Source organism: Rhipicephalus microplus, chromosome 6 (genome assembly GCF_043290135.1).
Source record: "Rhipicephalus microplus isolate Deutch F79 chromosome 6, USDA_Rmic, whole genome shotgun sequence".
Taxonomy (NCBI): Eukaryota; Metazoa; Arthropoda; class Arachnida; order Ixodida; family Ixodidae; genus Rhipicephalus; species Rhipicephalus microplus.
Window position 1 is genome coordinate 92,705,936 of NC_134705.1, and position 15,351 is coordinate 92,721,286.

The 15,351-nt window shown below is 44.0% G+C and overlaps 1 pseudogene; it reads left to right on the forward strand.

The window, feature by feature from the left end:
- Positions 1 to 4,511: 4,511 nt before the first annotated feature.
- LOC119167469 (iris-like) lies at positions 4,512 to 10,700 on the forward strand (annotated as a pseudogene).
- Positions 10,701 to 15,351: the final 4,651 nt, after the last annotated feature.

Genomic DNA, 15,351 nt, shown 5'->3' on the forward strand with positions numbered 1-15,351 from the left:
AGAGCTCGTATCGCAGAAATTCCGCCGTCAGCGTCAGCGAAGAATCGTCCATGAGCGAAAAATCTAAAAAGCAAACATGGATGGATGGATGGATGCTATGAGCGTCTTATTTATAACGGGGTGGTGACAAGTATGCCACCAGGCTCGACAAAAAAAAAAACTTTTTTCTTTTTTTATGTTGGCCTAATGCCTCTACTTCGATAAATTCTATCTTAATGGAAAAAAAGGTAAATTTTCAGCTTAAGTTCTCTGCCATTTACGGCACACTGTCCATATTTTATTTTTCTAATATTTATTTTTGTCCTTTCTCTCTAATTTTCTGCCATTAATACTCTAACCGTCTCTTACTTATTTCAATCGCGGGTGTGTTCAGCTTTCCATTGTTGTCCCTAAAACCCAAGGCTTCCTGTAGGCTCGTGCCCAAACGTACACCTGGGTGGATATCTCCACATTCAATCAGAACATGCTCCGCCGTTTCCTTATCTTTCCCGCAGCATGTGCATTGTTCTTCTTCTTTACTGAATCTTGCTTTATAACTACGCGTTCTAAGGCAACCCGATCTCGCTTCAAACAGTAAAGCGCTTCCCCTTGAATTATCGTAAAATGCCTCCCTCCTTATTTCATTTTTGCCCTTTCGGTAGTTACTCAAAGCCGGTTTTTTCTCCATAGCTGCCATCCAGTAAATCCTCTCCGCCTCCCTGACTTTTCCCTTAACGCTCTTTGTTGACATATGGCCTACAATACCAGCCGTATATTTACTAGTGAGTCTTCTAGTTCTTTTTCTCCACTGTGTGTCCACGCTCTTCCTATACAAATAACGGAACACCTTCTCTGCCCATCTACTCTCCTTCATATTTCTTAGCCTTTCTTCGAACCTTATTTTGCTCTGCGCTTCCCTCGCCTCAAAACCTGCCCACCCCATATCGCCCTTTACAGCCTCGTTTGTCGTCTTCCTGTGAGCACCCAACGCGAGGCGTCCCACAGTCCTTTGATTTACATCCATTCCCGATTGCACCTCTGCCCTCATGCACACCACTGAGTTCCCAAAAGTAAGCCCTGGAACCATTACACCCTTCCACAGACCTCGAGGCACCTCATACCTATTGTATCCCCACAACGCTCTGTGCTTCATTATTGCCGCATTCCTCTTTCCTTTTGCTGCCGAGGCTTTTTCCTGTACCTCCATGTATCTATCACTCTCATTTACCCATACTCCAAGGTACTTGTATTCACTTACCCTCGGTATTTCTTGGCCTTGTATGGACACCGTCTGATCACAGGGATCATTGAATACCATCAATCCACACTTCGTTACACTGAATCCTAGTCCAAGAGCTTCACCTTCCCTTCCGCATATATTCGCCAGCTGCTGTATATCATCTCGACTGTCCGCAAATAAGACGATATCGTCCGCATAAAATAAACCTGGAAGCTTCTGCTCAATCATCATGCCGCCCTGTTTGTGTGACAGATTAAAACCAATGTTGCTACCTTCTAGCGCTTTTTCCATACTCACCATGTACAGCATGAATAACAGCGCGGACAAAGGACATCCCTGTCTCAGACCCCTGCTAACCTCAACGTTCTCTTTGCTACGCATTCCTTCCCACTCTATGCAAACTGTATTTTCTCGGTATATCTCCCTCAAAAGCTGTATACAGTCGTCGCCCATGCCCATTCCTTTCAATATATCCCACAAAATTTCCTGATTAACGTTGTCGTATGCCCCAGTGATGTCTAGAAAAGCCACGTACAAGGGCCTATTCTCTATTTTAGATATTTCTATACACTGAGTGAGAACAAACAGGTTATCGTCTAACCGCCTGTCGACTCGAAATCCGTTCTGAAGTTCTCCCAAAATATCGTTATGTTCGGCCCATGTTTCTATTTTCATTTTTACTGCTTGCATCGCCAACCTGTATAGTACCGATGTAATGGTTAGTGGTCTATACGAGCGAATGTTGTCCTTTTCTCCCTTGCCTTTATAGATTAAGTTCATTCTACTTTGTCGCCAACTGTCCGGTATTTGTCCGTCCTTTAAGCTTTTTTCTACTGCTTTTAACAATGCTTCTTTAGTGTTATGTCCTAGTTCGTTAATCAGGCTAACGGGAATCCCATCTAAACCCGCGGCAGTGCGCTTTGGAATTTTTCCTTCGGCCTTTTTCCAGTTGAAATTATCAAGTACTAGCTCTTCCTCTGTTGCTTTCTCCGCCACACTTTTACTCACCGGGGAGATCCCCTGGACGCTCTTTTGAAACGAGTCGGCTGTTACCTTTTGGATGTAACCTAGCGCTTCGTACCCTTCCAATTGATTTCCTCCTTCATCTAGAATATGTTGTTGCGTTGTGACAGACTTCCTACCTAGCGCCTTTATGTGGCTCCAAAAAATCCTAGGCGCGGCCTCCTTTTTTTCGTGTATCTCTGTCATCCAGCGTTCACTTTCACCTTTAATTTTTGCCTCTACCAATTTCTGTACAAGGGATTTTTTCTCTAAATATATTTCCCATATTTTTTTGACTTCGCCCTGCGGCCTCTTCTCCTTTTTTGCCTTTCTATGCTCCCGTGATGCTTCGCGTCGCTTCTCGATCGCCTCCCGGATTTCCTTGTTCCACCAACTTTTTGGCTTCCTTTTTCCTTTCCAGCAAACAGTTTTCTTCTCTTTCCCTATCTCCTTCGTCATTAGATGTAACAGCTCACTATACTCCCAGTCCTTGCCTGGTATTTCGCCTACTTCTTCCTCGACTCTTGCGGCTATATTTATTATTTGTTTGTCATTTAAATACGAGCTGCCAGACTTTGATTCCATGCTCATATTTTCAGTTTCGTATCCCATTTGTAATGTTATTCGTTTATGATCACTACCCAAGCTGTTAATGCCTTCCTCGTCTATCCTCATTTCTGTCAGTTTGTGGTAAATTCCTTCCGTCATGAGACAATAATCAATACTTGATTGCTTGTTTCCGACTTCCCATGTGATCTGGCCGTCACATTTAGGCCCCGTGTTAACTATCTCCAGACTATGTTGCTCGCAAAGATCTAGTAATAACTTCCCATTGGTGTCTGAATATCCGTCAAGGTCATGTATGTGGGCATTCATGTCCCCTAGAAGGATGATTTCGGCCCCATTACCAAATTCCTTAATATCCGCACTCATGCAATCCACTATCTCCTGATTCTTTTCTCTGCAGTTATTCCCCGTCCACAAGTAGGCTACCCCTAGCCACGTTTCCTTTCCACCTACTGTGCCCAGAACCCAGAGGTGCTCTGAACACGTCTGTTTCACTCTAACCCATTTGGCTCCGCGGTGAATTAGCATTCCTACACCCCCACCCTTCCTTTCCGATATGGTCCTGTTACACCCTTCCCAAACATAACATACAGGGGACGGTACCGCCATCTAGTGAACATTGCAAGAACTAAACTAGAGGTGGCTACATACAGGCTATAGGGGACGCACAGCCCACGCCCTAAGGAGCTTCGCCCCTAAAAAAGAATGTCGAAAAAAAAAAAAACCTCGACAACCGAACACTTGCATGGATTGATCAGATCTCAGAAGGCAGTTTTAAAAAAACGTGTACACTTACTGACAGAGCATAACAAATTTTAGAATTTCTTGTTCTGAAGTAGTGTTCGAATAAACATCAAGCTTTTTTTTTCAGGGAAATTAACATGCTTAGGAACTCGTTAAGAGCGCTCAATATCATTATTCTAGAAAGAATACGGAAATGAGGTGTTAACCTCTGGTGACAACAAGGAGGATATAAGCAGGTTTTTTATATCCTCCTTGGGTGACAACGACACCAAGCGATAGATTGATGACGTATATTTGCACTCCTAGACAGTTGCAATGTCAATTCCCCCGTCTACTCCTCCCTATCCCCTTTTTCATCTTCCCTCTACTCGCTGTGTATTTCACAAGCGAGTTTTTCAGTCTCGTGTACGCCTTTTTAACAGAGGATCCCTGGGTCCGCCATAATCCCCTCTAGGAAGTGGTGTAGTAAGGAGGGGAGGGGGGGGGGGGGGGGCGTGGGTTCAATTTTTTTCTCTGAAAACTTTTAATTTCTCTTGGGTACACATACACGCGCACACAAACGCACCATCGAACATGCACAAAGTGTAGTTGAACCCCCCCCCCCCCCTCTCTGAAAAAAAAAAAAAAATGGCTACGCCCCAGCTGGCTCTAGGCTGCGTTTAATTGTGACCCCCCCGAAGCAGCACTGCCGAGGAAGAGACGTCCGCGTACTCCCGTGTCATAGTCTAGAAAGAAGGTCGAGGGTTCGAATCCCGGCTGTGGCGGCTGCATTTCCGATGGAGGCGGAAATGTTGTAGGCCCGTGTGCTCAGATTTGGGTGCACGTTAAAGAACCCATGGCGGTCGAAATTTCCGGAGCCCTCCACTACGGCGTCTCTCATAATCATATGGTGGTTTTGGGACGTTAAACCCGACAAATCAATCAATCAATTAGCACATCTGAAAAGAATCTGAATCAACAGGTGCTAGCACATCTGACGCGAAATTTCCCCAGTGTCCCTAGTGCGGGGCGTTGCCATGTGTCACAAACCTAAGTGAAATGGGTAGGTGTTCTGTGGCGAAACACTGTGAAACAACGCTGACGCTAGAAGCGCTCGATTCGCGGCCGACAACGCCTTTTGTTTTGCAGTAGCTTCGGACTGCTTCGGGTACATTCGTTCTATGCCGGCTGTCATCTTGAACGAGAAGCAACAGTAGCCCATTCACAGGTAAGCGCAAAATGAAATGTACACTAGTTTTGTTAATCTCATCGACATGAGCGCGCCCTTGTACGTGCGAGCAGTTTTGATGGAGTGACATACACCGTCCCACTTCGGGCACCGCGTACGCGCTCGCTTTCTATACAAACGCGATAACAAAAGTAAATCGGTGTTCTGCGTTGCTCATCAGACTGATCGAGAACGGCTGGTGCTAGCGAAGTTCGACACCTGGTCTGCGGACATTCATGCAATATACTACACGAAGGAGGTATATCCACGCATGTAAATTAAATACTAAAGAAAACTCTCACTTAATCGTCGCACGAATGGACTATATACATATATGGGGAGGTCGTCCGTTCATGTGTGTTGAGTGGCATGTGTTCAGTGGCATGTTATTGCCCACACATTTGCGATGATTACATTAGGCCGAATTAAAAGTGAACTATCTAAGTAATCCTTTACTCATGTCAAAATACCGCACTTGTGCTCTCTCTCTCTCTCTCTCTCTCTCTCTCTCTCACACACACACACACACACACACACACACACACACACACACACACACACACACACACACACACACACACACACACACACACACACACACACACACACACACACACACACACACACACACACACGCGCGCACACACACACACACACACACAATGTATATGTATACATATTACTGTAAGTACTGTTTTCATCATTATAACACATAATATAATTAACTAAATAAATCGATCTCGTTAGTAAAAGTGACTATACTGTAATGCCAATTCCTTTTTTTTTTTATTGTAGGGCTGAGAAGCTGCAAAACTGTGCAGACACTTAAACCATTTGCCTCTACGAGCTGCTAAGCTTGTAAAGTGCTTCACTATGCCATTTTCATATACACATATTCTTAATCTAGGCATGCATGATTTTCACCTTATAGGGCAGCTACCATGGCCACATCAACACCAGCCATGTTGGCTGACCTAGCATCTGCTATCAGCACTTTTACCATGGACTTGTACAAGCAGCTGCTTTCTGAGAATCGCAGTGAGATGAAGAACATTGTCGTCTCTCCATTTAGCATTGCAGCTGCTCTGTCGATGACCCTTGCTGGTGCCAAAGGAAACACTGCTGCTGAAATTTCCAATGTTTTGCACACAAGTGGTGACCTGATTCACGGACAGTTCTCTGAATTCTTCACCACAGTTTCAACATACTCACCGGATGTGGTGTTGGACGTTGCCAATCGCCTCTACTAAGAAAAGACGTTTGTAGTCCTAGAGGAGTACCTCGCCACACTGAAGAAATTTTACAACAGTGCTGTGTTACCAGTACACTTCAAAACCGAAGCCGAAGCAGCCAGACTTGCCATCAATGCCTGGGTTGAAGACACCACAAAGTCAAAGATCAAAGACCTTCTTCCCAAAGGCGCTGTGGATTCTGTGACACAGCGCTCGTGTTGGTCAATGCCATTTACTTCAAGGGCCTCTGGAAAGACCAGTTCAACCCTGAGGCCACTTCACTGGAGGAGTTTCACACATCCAAAGAATCATCTAAGGAGGTTCACATGATGTACAAGCAGTCGCGCTTTGGAATCAATACTGAGTGCACTGGCTTGAACGCTAATGCGGTGGAAATCCCGTACAAAAGTAGTGAGACATCCATGGTGATTCTGCTGCCCCACGAAGTCGAGGGGCTCTCGGAGCTGGAGGCAGCACTTACGCCTTCGAAGTTGGCCGACATCCTGCTTGGTCTTCGATCAAAGACAGTTGCTCTCAGTCTCCCACGATTCAGAATCGAGCACAGCATAAACCTTAAAAAGATACTTCGTGCGGTGGGGGTAGAAGATTTGTTCACCAACAAGGCAGACCTCTCGGGCATGAATGGAAAAAAAGACCTCACACTTTCATCGGCAGTTCACAAGGCCTTTGTCGAGGTGAACGAGGAAGGAACAGAGGCGGCTGCTGCTACGGCAATGTCGATCAGGGTGAAGTGCGCTGTGATGGCCATTCCTTTTTCGGTTGACCACCCATTCATGTTCTTCATTCGAAGCCATGACCCAGACATTATTCTCTTCGTGGGGTCAGTGCGTGATGTATAGCTATTTATGGAAACTGGATGTTGATATTTGCTTTTTATTGCCAATGCCTTTGAAGAGTAGACAATACTCTGATGTTTGGATTCATAGGCATTGTCATAGGTACAGAGGGCTCTGTAGTGGCTCAGCAGCTGTAGCTTTCTGTCTAAACAGTCATATAGAGTTGGGAATTTGATTCGGGTTTACAAAGGCTACATACTTGTTCGGGCTGAATGCAATACGCACTTAGTTGTATTGGTGATAACTGAAAAATTACAAATAGGTTCCGGTATTAAAATACAATTAAAAACTTCATACAATGTAATGGCTACTATGGAATCAATTACAACTCTTGTTGCCCTGACTCCATGTGATTTTGTGTGTTTCATAGTTAATTTTGGCTAACAAGATCATCTTCATGTGCATGGTTTTTATGATGAAACAGGGAAAACCGTGGCAAGTTATGAGAAATTGTGTTGGCCCTGTTCTGCCCATAGGTGTACAATTTTTATTTTCTAGAGGGTAAATGGTGACATGCTTTTCCACTTTTCACTCTGTACGTAGATATATGTACAAATAATATATAAATGAATACAAACACGCATAGGATATGGATTACATTTAGCCCTAATTTAAAGGTGGAGCTTTTCAATCACTTATGCAACAATTCAGCGCTGTTGCTCTTTCCCTTCAGTGCCAATCCAATCGAGCCAGGCAGTGGCATAAAGGGAAGAAGGAAGCCTATTGCTGGGCAGTAGAATTGGCGATGTATAACTATATGTAACACGCTTTAAAAGTCCGACCTCCACATAAAAAAATTTTACCGTGACTCTTTCGTGCTGTCACCACAATCTCGTTATGATGTGCCCCAGTGGGATGCACCAGATTTGCTTTTGTACCCAGAAGGTTGCTTCTTTTGCATGCAAAGCATTGTGCAAAAGAATAGCCCATCAAATGTATAGTGACTCGCTTCTTTCCAGCAGGCTTTTGTTTCAAAGCAGTATTAGTTTGTTCTTTTGTGTCTCACAACACTCTTATTTGGCTTGGGCATTTTCTAAATTGTCATGCTTTGTTTAATTTGTTACAACATGCCGTGGTCATGGGATAGTGGAGTAATGCTAGCACAGAAAATCTTGCTTATAAAAGTACTTCTCAGATGGTATAACAAATACCATTTGGTATCACACAGTTTTTGTCAAGCGAGAGCTATAAACTCTTCCATCTTAAGTTATTCCGAACGAGTCTGTTTCGCTGTTTGGTGACACCAACTGGTAGTAAAACCGTCTGCTGATGAGTTGAAATGAGAAGTATCATGTTTCCACAACACTTCTATTGGCATGTCAAAAGGATACCCATTTTAAAACATGTGAGAAATTGCACTTACTTTTGCTTGGCAAACAAGTCTGTGTAGCAACATTCCCTCACTTACAGTGTTGGGGATGCTATCTAATCTTAAATCTTTTTTTTTTTTTTGCCAAGAACAAAACACTTTGGTATGTGACTTGATTTTTTTTTGTTTTAAGCTGTCATAGCTGCAGCGCAGACTTGGGTTGTTCATCCGAAAGACATTTTCCACTCACTAAATTCATTTGAGGGGCATTTTCCACGGAATATTTGTCCCTTCTGTGTACAAAGATGGAAATTTTACAAGTGTGAAAGAAAAAGAAGTGGGAATAAACCAGTCTCTGGGAAGTAGCTGCAAGACAAGGACGACGATCAACAGTCATGTGATTTTTATGGGCATAGACCCAAGCCAAGCTCTTAAAAAAACAAATTAAGGCAGGGGCCAGAGCGGTTGGCTCTGCCTCCCCTCATGAAGCTATCGGGTAGACTGGCGAGCCCCACTGCCTTCCCTAACTGACTCTTTTGGTTCAACCATAAATGGAATCTTAGCTGGAAACTATAAACTTTTATTTTCCATTAAGCCTAGCATTTATAGTAGCAGAGCAGGAAATGGATAAGCTGTGAGCTAGCAAACTCAAACTGTCATGGTTTTTTTACAAGCTGAAGGTCAGGTGCATGACGATATTGTTTGCAGAGCTTGTTTCTCAGTTATTAGGTTGTCAACGAGCATACTTAGCAGACCGCATGAATGTATTTAAAATCTTGCTTTGGCATAAGCTTGAAAACAGCTTACAATGCTGTAAAATACTGGCATGTAAGCAAAATTGATGTTTTGGCCTATAGTTGCATGTTCTGTAATGCGTTTTTTACCCTTCCATTATCACGTATGCATTAATATTTGGATATTCTGGGGGAGCCAAGACCTCCATCATATTTACCATGTGCCCCAAAAGAACAACACACTGCTAGTTTTTAAGGTACTGCACTGCTCTGTGAGATCTGCAACTTTGGAGGCATGAAGTAAAAAGAAGAATGTGCAGCATATGCTAAACCTGCTTTGTGTACATAAGATTATGGAAGTATGAACACTGTTGAGGTGCCAGCTCCGTATAGGCATGCTTATTGCACTGTGTCTATTTGCTGCTTTCATTTTTTAAGAGAGATAAGTGTAGATGTCAGTTGTTCCATATGAAGCTGCTGCAAGCTCAAACAGCTGAATGGACCTGTAGAGGATAAGAAAAACAAAGCTGAAGGTATTGAGTGGGTGAGATATAGTTGAACGAATCAGGTGTTGATTTGAAATGGTCAAAGAATGTTATTGTTGTAGGCCCGTGTGCTCAGATTTGGGTGCACGTTGAAGAACCCCAGGTGGTGGAAATTTCCGGAGCCCTCCACTACGGCGTCTCTCATAATCATATGGTGGTTTTGGGGCGTTAAACCACACATATCAATAAATCATCAATCATCAATCAATCAAAGAATGTTATTGCATTCTGAGTGGAATAAGGAGTGAGGTCTTCTTGACCGTGACTTGCTGAGCAGTGAAAAAAAAGACAGACACAGAAAAGTTTATACAAATGCTATATGGCTCAACATTCTAAGTAATCGTGAATTCTCAACAACTGGCCTCAATGTCAGTGTGTCTTGATGGGCCTTCTTGACTTGTGTTGTGTCCTCGCATCTGCCCTTGGGTACCAGGAGTCTGTATTTCACCTCTCATATGAAAAGAAGTTTGTACTGCTGATAATTGCCGAAATTATCAATACCTACAGTGACTCTGCCGTTAAACTCAAAGGTGAGAGTCTGCTATTTGTCTACTTGTGTGTTGTCTTTGTCTGTTTATGCAACTTCAGCCAGTTTTTTGTGCTAATAGTAAGTAACTTTCAGACACCTCCGTTGAGACTGGCATAGACAATACTAATAAGCAGGCTTTCGATCTTGTTTCTCGTAAGTTGGTTTGGAATATGTTAATGTGTGGGGTGAGAATGTTCCAGACATTTGATGGCATGATACATGATGAAAAATTATTACCTGTACAAAGATGAATGTGCAATATTTTTAGACTTCATCAAGGTAAAAAATTCACAAAAAGAATGGGCCGGTAATTGTGAGCTTTATTACTGCATATGTAGTATCCTCTCGAAGTTTCACATGCATTTTACACTTCACAGCACATGCTTAGTGTGGCTATGTTTGTACATAATTATGCGATATGCAGCCTAGGAAACACTCAGACGGAACAAAAACAACAAGGACAAGCACGTTTAGATGCCTTTGTCACATGTGGACTGCAGCACATACATCCCTGCATCGTGTTTTGAAGATGTTTATGTAACTCTGGATACTTGTTATGGTTACCGCCAATGTTGGTTTTAAGCGGCTGTTGTTATTGTTGGTGCACTTTTCAGGCTGTTATAACTTTATTGAGATGCTCTCCAGGATTTTATGCCATTTTTATAGTTTTGGACGTATGCTTGGTGACTTTTTATAAAGTTGAAGGCACTTCAGCTGTTGTTATTTACTGCAAAATAAAACTTGTTTGCTGATTTCTTCGTCGCACCGGATTCAACCGTACAATTGAAAAAACAGATTACACAAGAAACTATGCTAAATCATTCTTTAGCTAGTGCACTCTCTATTCTTGGGCTTCCAGAAATGCTTTTCTTTGCAGTTCATCTGCCGTGATCTAAAGATAGCTGTGAAAAAAATTCATTTCTTATGTTTCTGTACTTTTAACTGACTGTTGCTTTGAGCAGAAAAGTCAATTACCCCGTGTCTGCACTCTGGATCAAGAAATAGAATCAAGACATTTGTCCCTTTAGCCTATGCTGTCGAGACATAGTGTTAAAGTTGTTTGGATCAAGAAAAAGGAGGAGCAGTATAGATCTTCAAGAACCACGTTAAATGGAGGTCAATGCACCACACTATGTGTGTGCTTTCACTCACTCAAACATTTATAAAGTAGTTGTCAGTGGTAAGAAATGCATTAAGAATCGGAGACTAATCAGACTGCTCTGTCAGAAACGAACGTTTCAGGGCAGTGCTACCAACCGTACATTCAATGCCGAGACGTGAATAAGAACAGGAACTTCAGGGGCATGCATTTAGTTTTGTCTTACACATATTGTATTCATGGCCGACCCCTCAACATAGAATGTGCTAGATTGCTGAAGAGCGAGCGAGGCAACTTGGTCATAAAGCTTGCGATTGAAGATCAGGTGGAAAACTAAATTAGCTTTTAGCCGTCTGGCATGCCCATCCTAATTCCTGAAGGAATTGGGTATCTCTGAAATAGAGCCGGCTTGATTTTAATGACAGTGCTTCCGTAGTACTTGAGAAATACCTAATCCATGCGGGGCGGTTATATCCCAGGGAGAAGCTCAAATTGTTTGTACATTTCTATACGTAGCTATTATAAAAATGAAGGCATGCAGGCACGTGCACACACAGCTGCTTCTATTCTGGCCAGAGTGTTTGTTGCACCTCACTATAGAGTTATCTGGATATGTAGCTGCAGGACCACTTCTCATATGGAAGTACAATTGCAGCTTTCATTCAAGAATTGAGCATGCATTGGTGCCAGGCTGCAAGGGATGCAGCGATGAAGATGAGTGGTTCGCACAGCTCTGAATTGTAATGCATGAGTTTAGTGCATGCACTCAGTATACATATATAAAAATTTATTTGAACCCGGCACAACAAGAAGCTTTCTTCTGATGATTTGCAGTAACGAAGAAGAACATGATGAGATGACAATGTGCAGACATTCTGACAGCTTGCAATTAGTGTAGTGAATCCGGTCTGCTTCAACAGCCACATCCATGAATGACCGGATTATGTTTACCGTCCTTGTCTGCGTGCAAATGAAAACACTATCTACAAAAATGTCTTGAGGTAGAGGTGTATAATAATGGATGAATGAATGGGGCGTTTTACAAAAAAGGACGACTCTTGGCCACTGTCGGGGTATAGGTGGGAATAAAGGAAGAGGATCAGCGTGCGCACGGGTCAGGTGACTTTTCCTACACCACTCAAAACCGGCCACTTTGACTTCTGCATATTGCCACGCCAGGGGCACAGTCAGATATTTCTGTCAGGGGGGTTTAATCAGACCTTGTGGCATGTGTACATGTATACATAGGCAAGCAAAATCGAAAGTTTTAGAATAGAGGTGGGGTGTTGAATCCCCGCAGCTCCCCTTTAGTCATGCCTATTGGCGAGGGCTTTTTGTCATGGTTCAACTTGAATAAATTCTGTAGAGCGGTCATGTCGTCGTGGAGCATGGCGTATTTGAATGGTAATCTTTGTATGTATACATGAACCATATGCATGATGACAGTTGGGTAGATTGTACTGGCATCTGTAATGTGGCGGTTACGGTTCCGATTTCGGAACCGGTTCTCTGACCCTCAGGGGGCATTGTACATGTGTATAAATAGCGATGCTTGTGTATATAAAAGAGAGTTCCTGCTTGGCTACCGGCTAGTTCGTACCTCGTGTCGGCCGGCGCTTCAGCGCCGTGCTTTGTGTTTTTCGTGCAGCACGTCTGCCGCACGATACTACATTTTGGCGACGAGGATCTTGCATCCGCATGCATCCGGCAAAGGCGGGCATACGATCTGGCCAAGGTGGGCATATGAGTGTTCAGCACCCTGGATACAGCCCCATCGATGCAAAATTTCTGTGGATCGCCAGTTCGTGACCGCCGAGACCATACAGACTGGGCTCTGCGTCTGACTCGGTCCTCCTGTTCGGCTACCTTCCTCCACAAGGATGTACGCTCCAATACCTTCGCCCCTGTTCATGCAGTGCCCCGGTAGGCCTCCTATTCTATGGCGACAGTGGTGTCCGGTTATTCAATATTACATCGATGCCACTGCCAGGGACACCACGTCGGAGCACACGAAGGCGTTGCTACTGAACGCGCTGGACGTTGAAGGTTTGAACTCCTACCTGCTTGCTGTGCAGTAGACCATGCAGTCACGGCAGATGCCGTGCAAGACGCGTATGCTGCAACGCTCCAGCAGTTGGACGCGATTTTCGACGAGCAAGTCAATACGATGTGCCTGCATGCCTCATTCAAGACGCAACGGCAACAACCAGCCGGGACCACAGTACAATACATTTTAGAGGTTAAACGGTTTGCAATTTTGGTGTGAGTACCGACATACAGACGTTCGACCAAACTGTAGAAGGGATCGCGTCCCCGAATCTGCAGAGAAGAATTCTGAAGATGGGAGCAAAATTCTCCATACAGAAGGCCTTATATCTCGCCATGGAAGAGGACTGCGTTAACCGCGTGTTACAGCAGCTGAATGCCCTGTCAAGCGACGCTGTTTCGTCGCGTCAGACGCGACTCGGCGACCTTCCTTCCACCGTTTGCAGCGTTCCTCCTCCTCCAACTGCTTTGTAAGCTGGAGCCGTCTGCTCGATGACTGCAAGTGCTACCTCGGTTACTGGCGCGTCCGACTACGGTTCTCCGGTGTCGCCGCCGACTCACGTGGGAGCGTGCTTCCACTGCGGTTTGTTGCAGCACTGGGCTGACGCTGCCACTTGCCCTGCCAGCAGCTGGACATGTTTGCGATGTGGACGTTGAGAACACTACGGAAGCGTCTGCCAATCCATAAGGGATGCACCTACTGACAGGTCGTGCCATACTTTGACTACGCGTGCTGCGATGATTGTGGGCCAGACTGAGTGTATACTCACTTGTACTGCACGTGTTAGCGTCCCAGCTGGCCATGCTCCTGATGTGCCTGCTCCTGCCGTGTTGCCAACAGTTGAGCATACCATGGCTCTACCTTCTTGAAGTGGGATTACTTCTACTGCTAGGACGGCTGTTCCGGTCAGGTCTGCTGCTGCTGTCGATACTTTATCAATTTGCGTCTCAGCCATCCATACTTCGCTTGTGCCTGCTACTGCCGTTCTGCCTGCTGCTGCTGCCACACCGGCTGTGCTTCTTTCGGCTGATGGTGGTCTCCGGGATGCTGGTTCTGTTCTTGGTCTGCCGGAGATGCATCCGCCAAGTGTGCCGGCCGGGATTCCAGAGGCGGTCTCTGTTCTGAGTGCGGCAGAGGTGCTTCGGCTGGTCACGTCTGCGCCGGTCGGGCCCGTTCCTGTTCTCTGCACGGCGCCTGCATCGATGGCGCTGAGCCATGCCCCATCGAAATGTCATCACATGATTGTTCCGGCCCTTACTGTGCTATAAGTGCACTGTAAAGAGAGTACATGGGCCGATTCTCACGCTCCTCCAGGCTGTTGTTGGCGGTTGCCCTTGAGACACCTGTCGTTGAAATGTCACCACTACAGGCGTCGGCGCCATACACTGAAACATTAGTGACTATGCGGACATCCTCTCTTGGGGAAGGGGATAATGGGTGGTATATTTTACACTGTGCTTTACTTTCATGTGGCTTGCTTGGTTTAATTGTAGTGTGCCGTACATTCGTATCCTTCGTTGTACTCTGTGCAGTGCGTGCTTGTGTTATTGGTGGTGGTATTCGTTCTTAAGTGTGCATTACCTCAGCATTTTCCTGTGTTTGCTGTACATATCTTCACGCTGTTATGTTGTACATATTCTCTTTTGAGTATTCTGTGCATTTTGTTTGGGTGAACTTTAAAAGACCCCAGGTTGTTGAAATTTTAGGATCCCTCCACTACGGCGTCTCTCATAATCATACGATTTCTCTCTCTCTCTCTCTCTCTCTCTCTCTCTCTCTCTCTATATATATATATATATATATATATATATATATATATATATATATATATATATATATATATATATATATATATATATTGTTTCTGTAATAGTGTATACGTAGGAAAAACGCAAGAAAAATAAAAATGGTTGGGCCAGAACAATAAGACAAAGTTGCAAAGTTGGGCATTTAGAAGAAATGAAATAAAAGAAAACTGTAGAATGTGGTTTCTGTAGAATGTGGTTTTCTAAAATTGTGGCTGTGATATCTCATACATTGATATGTCGGACATTAAAAAAAATCTTGATGAGAATGTTTTTGAAAAGTTAATAATTCTGATGTCACACTCGCTAAGTAGACATTAAAAATAATTATTTGCAATCGGGTGAAACCGAAACTAGAATGTTTTATGAAAGTGTTTCTTCGTAGCATCCATTTTCCTTCTGCACGTATGCATGTATAGCTTGAATTTATTATTATTAATAAATAATGTTAGTAT